The sequence below is a fragment of the Ahaetulla prasina genome, chromosome 7 (genome assembly GCF_028640845.1).
Source record: "Ahaetulla prasina isolate Xishuangbanna chromosome 7, ASM2864084v1, whole genome shotgun sequence".
Classification (NCBI taxonomy): Eukaryota; Metazoa; Chordata; class Lepidosauria; order Squamata; family Colubridae; genus Ahaetulla; species Ahaetulla prasina.
Genome location: NC_080545.1, coordinates 65,309,347 through 65,315,373, shown reverse-complemented (window position 1 = coordinate 65,315,373; position 6,027 = coordinate 65,309,347).

The window sequence follows — 6,027 nt, the reverse complement described above, 5'->3', positions numbered from 1 at the left end:
TATTTCTTTCATTCTATCTTTTTATTTGAATTCAGGCCTCTCTTAGAAGCATATGGAATATCCTTCATGAGTGCATGGGGGAAAGAACATGGATATGGATTTCCCACTTTCCCTATATGTCCTCACCTTGTTATGGTTGGTTACACAGTCAGATGTTTAGACTGGATTTGGCATTTTTGTCCATCGTTATTATTTTTATTAATTTTGTAGACAAAATTCTAGTCTTCCATTGTTTTCCAGTACTCAGTTGTGCATCCTGATTATGGGAAATGTAAAAAAATCCTGGACATGACGCAAACTATGAGAGCATCTGAAGCACCTCCAAGGGTTGGTAGGAAATGAGATCAATCTGCTATAAGCAGTGTGATGAAAACAGAGACATACTTTGGATGCAAGCTTTCCAGGTCTGGATACTTTGCATTGTGGTTGATGGTTTGTGTTATAAATTCACTTCTCAATGTAGAAATGTTAAAGTTAGACTGAGGTTGGGATCTTACAGGCACTTCTGTAATAGTAACTGTAATGAAATCAGTGGGAGGAATTAGTTGCCAAGTAAATGTGTTTAGTTAGAGTTAATAAGCAGGTGTAGATAACAATGTCAGCTTTTTTATCCATTTCTTTCTCATTATCATAGGAGACAAACTATTATAGAGAGATAAAAACTAATCTGGAAATATTGTTTTCTTAGGACAGGGGAAATAACATTTTTAACAGTACCACAATATTCCTTAAATCACCATTATGTATCTCAGATTCATACACATATACCGTCCACTCCCAAAAATCTGGCACATGGTATTGTCAGACCTACCCTAATGAAGTTTTGACATTACAGTAATGGAACAATCCCTCTAGGTGTCTGAGGCAGCTGGAAAGGAAACAATGCAACATTTCTAACTGTGCCTTTTTGCCCTCTAACCCACAGACTATGGGAAAGATGCTGTAACTGTTCCATACTAAGACACAGTTCAGGAGGATATTTACACATCCTTCTTTCATCCTAAAATGTGGCATTTTAATTCTGACTCAGATCAGAATTAACGTTTGTAAGTTTGCCTAGGCAGTCAGTTTTCATTCAACTGCAAATTGTACTGCTGATTTCCAAATATGGATTTTGGCCAAAGTAATCTAATCCTTAGAACTTCTGCTTTGTTCTCGTTTTCAAGCAAAAGCAGGTAACTAGTTTATATGTTCAAACGCTGTGGACTGCCCAGAAAACAGAGCGACTTGTGAGGATCAGAATTTCACTGCCGCATACAGAGCCACCATGTTCGCTGTTTCATGTTGTCTCCCAAAATATCATGATTATTAACCATTGTAACCCCACTTTTTGGGGGAAAATAGCCCTCTTTCATTTTTAAATGTGCATATGTTCCTTTTATGGAGTTCTCCATAGTGTAAATTAGCTAACAAAAACATTAAACAATACAGAGAACAAAATAAGCTGCTTATAGCTGAATCTGATGACTGTCCCATCCAGTTCTGTACTGCTTGTCTAATTTGGCAGTTGGCTTCCTAGGTGTTGAAGCAGGAATTCTTCCCATCCAATCCTGAAGAAGACAAGGATTGAACTCAGAATTCTTTACATGAAGAGTGTCTGCTCTGTTATGGAGTTACAGCCTTTCCTTATCAGATAATATATCAAAGAAATATTAAAATGGAATAAAATTTGTAACTGGTGTTATATAATTTATTGCTTAATTCAAACAATTCTAAGTCAGCAAACACTAAATTAAAAATCAAAGTTTAATCAGTAAAACTAAAGTTCCATGCATTAAGAATCTTCTCAGGGAGGATATTTAATTGAATTGGAGCCACAATAGCAGAAATCCACCAAAAATTCTTGAGTTTATGAATGATTAAAATCTGATCAGAAATGGGGCAAAAGAGGTCATCACAATATAGAAAAGTTGTTTGTAAATTCATCCATAAAATGTTTTCAGTCCTTCCAAATAGATTTTTGGTTATAGCAACCTGGAAAAATAAACTGCCACTTATTGAGTTCTACAAAATATAATATGCATTTTTTTTTTTTGCAGTATGCATAACTATGTTGTACATAATAACTACTTAAATTAACAAACTTAATCAAATAATAAGTGTTTTGATTTTTTGTTCCTAGCTTAGATAAATGTCAAGTCTCCTCCGAGTTAAGAGTAATGTACTTTTCTAAAAAAAAAATAGAAGTGGTTTGTTGAAGCCTTCTTTTCAGATATTTTTTGATTTTTTAGTCTGATTTATTCCAATGAAATTTAATCCTCTTCCATTAAGTCAAAAAAGAAAACAACAAAACATGTATTTGGATTCCTTCAAGATTCCAAGCCTTAGCAGAAGTAGTTGTTTGGACTCTCCATAAAACCTCATGAGACCATACTAGTAGTTAATAATAAAATGTTTGCTATAATTTTGGATTTATTTCAATAGATCTTAATATACAGTCTGGGTTCACACATATATTACTGTAAGTTATAATGCAATTTGATTTTGATTTACTATATGATGTGAACTTAGCCATTCTAGACTGTAACATAGTTTGTGATGTTGCAGTATGTGGGATCCTAATCTATTATTGCTTATTCATTACAGTTAATCAAACTGTGGCTTAATATGAAATATTAACCCAAATAATATTTGACAGAAGCAATCACTCAAACATAAGAATGAGAGGGACAAGTGTGTGTATGTGTGTGTGTGTGAGAGAGAGAGACAGAGAGATCATTGAATTTTTGCTACATTTTTGCTAAGTCCATTGAGTGCTGCTTTATACCACAATGTATTACACATAGGAAACTTGGCTAGTCCCAAAAAGCTAAGCAGACTATGACCCTGTTGATATTTAATATATAATTACATAAATTAATATTTGGATGGGAAACTTACTGAAATTCCCAAGGATGTTTTTTTCCCCCTGAATACCCTGGAAGAAGGCAAAGGCAAACAACTTTTGAATTATTGCCTAGAAAACAACTTGGATATGTCCATGTAATCATCAGCAGTCGAGATTGAAAGATTCAGTTGATTAATACTTTTATTATATACTAGGAAGACTCCTAACTCCCACTTCTAGTTCTCACAAATAGCTAAAGGAGATAATTTCTCTATTTCACATTGCCATAACACTATGAATTTATATGAATTTGCATTAAATGATACTCTTCCTAAGATTTGTTTTATAACAAAGGCCTAGTCAGTGAAATACATTTGCATGATAAGGAGGCAGGCCTTTCATTCATTTCTGTGCAGAATTACTCGCTTCTTTAGCTTAGTTTAACCATTGGGAGGCTAGTTTGCTTGTAGGTTATGAATATTCTGAATTAAATGTAGCTTAGTCTTAGCTGAAATGAATATGGTTGTCTGATCCTGAGAAGGTTTTTGTGAAAGGGTGATTTTCAGCCTTTCCATAACATTGCAATACACTTGCATGATGTTTCTGAAAACTATGGTCAAAGCCATGACAAATTAATGACTGCAAGAGAAGAAATCACTATAGTTATTCAGAAAATAATTTTATGAGAAGGATTGTTTTAGTATAGTATCCTTTGTCAAATATAAAAAAGATAATAGAGCAATTGCATAGATATTTATTCAGAAGTAAGTCCCACTTTAGTTCAATATATTTAAGTGTGAACACTAATATATTCTAATATAATTGTGGAAATATAAAGCTATGTTATTGAAATGATACAGACTCAGAAACTTGATGTTCAATGGAAGAGGTTATCAGAGAATTCTATAGTATTGTGCTGATTCTCCAAGGCATAAAATGAGAATGACCACACAAAGCATAACATCCCTGGGCATATTGCTTCTTTATCTGCTCTTTTTTAGAACTCTTGGGCATAAGAAACCTAATTGAAAAAATTCTAAGAAATTCTACTGCCCTTTAAGATGCATTAGCATTATTGTGCCTACTATGGGAGAATAAACCTCAACAATGGTGCATTAATTCATGCATATCGGCTATTTTTCTATTCACACAAATTCACCTGTGTGCCCTTTTCTCCTATTAATATTCAAATTGCCTCTGTCAAATACACATATTTTTAAATATATTAAAATGTTTTGGTGACCAGTGTTCCTAAGCAACTCTTATCCGTCTTTTCTAAAGAGCTTAATACAGTACAAGCAGTCACCATTATATACACATAGCAAATTTGTTAGGCTATTGGGTTTGAGGAAAAGTGACAAGTATAAAGTTGCACTGTTACTGTCTTATTCAAGAGATAACTTGAATTCTGGGTTTTTCAAATCCCAGTCCCTCTCTCTAACCACTGCACTGCCTTGCACTGCACGTTATAATCATAAACACATTCTTCGCAGTTTAGTCCTTGGCAATGATTGCAGCAAAATATACAAAGCTCTGATGTTACTGTCCTATGTAGGTATGGTAAATTCCAGATGAGTTGTACAAAGAGAAAAACTTTAATTTTCACTCTACCTTAAGCCATTTCAAGTTTTATCTTCTTAGACTGTATATAGGAGCAATGAATTTGAGGTATGATGTTATTGATAACTTGTCTTGGGGATCTCAAACTGAGTTTTAACAAGATCTGTTTTTGCAGGCTAATTCTGATTTCCTTTACTACCAAGAGTAGTAGAATATTCTTGCTTATCGGTTTTACTTTTTAACAATAACATTAACTCTAAAATTCCATCTCGATGCTGAATTGTGTAGGCCCATTTATTTTTAAAGCATTTCTCATCTACATCATAGCTAGACTAACTTTGCTGAGAAAAGCCAAAGATCTGCCTGCTCCCAATGCAGATCTTTGCATTTTAGAGCCAGTTGTGGGAGCATCAGGTATTCATGGACATCTGCTGTAGCCAATGTATGCACTATTACAAAATTGCCTTTTTTCAGTTTCATTTCCCCAATTCAAATACCTACTAAGACATCAAAACTACAGAAATAGCTCTTACTTGAGTATCATCATACCACTGTCACAAATATGTTAGAAAAGAAAATGCCTCATAGCAATATAGTGGTTCCCCCCTTTTTATGTTACATATGGGTCTGTATTGTATAAATCAAGCCATAAAGAGAATACAGGTATAGAGAAAGAAAATATCCTATTATAATCTCTGAAAACCTTCCATTGTCATTGTGGATACCAAAATCTAATGAAAACATTTTGATAATGTAGATTTGTCTTAGAAGCTAATGTGTGCAGAATTAGTATATTATACTATGACTGGGGTGGGTGGGGGTTGTTTGTATTTAAAAAAAAAACAATTACAGGATTGAATAATGCCTAGAGTCTTTTGATATATTTAGCTCATTAAAGTATCACAATGAAGTTTTCTTGTTACTGATCCAACCTTGTTGAAAAAATTACATGCCACAATGATGTAAATATTGCTAGACTTAATTTTTGTGTTCCATTGTCTGATTAAAATATGTAATTTGAGTGATTTATTAGTACATTGCTCTACCGGTTTGAGGTTCATCCCTTAGAATCAGTAACAGTTCCATCTTGATTCAGTTTCAGCTTATTATCTCACATCCAGTCCATTATAAGCTGGAGACACACAAAAGCCTGGAGGAATCCAATGCTGACTGCAGAAAGGGGAATTATCATTAGGTATTGTCAACATATCTGTATCTAGTTCTAAATCTACCAAAAATCATCCCAAGCGGCTTCATATAAATGTTGAATACTGCATGAACACTCTTACATTTAGTTATGTATGTTACCAATATACCAATATTAACATTTACATTATATAGGTTTTCAAGAACAATTTGAAGTGCTGTTTTATTGAATAAGTCCTATGTAGTTTGACTTCTAGATATCTTCAGAACCACATCCTTCCAATTGAATCTGACCACCCTGTATATTTGATCCAGGAAATAATGCTTTGAGTTACCCCACCAGAAGTGTGTGATCTGGAAATGTTTGGATGGCTACTCCATCTCTAGGGAATGGACATTCCAGACATTCCCAATCTTGCTACGATTGAGAAAGCAGTGACAACTCTTTTATTTTGTAGGGATTGGAATCTTAAGGTTTGTTTGTATTACCATTA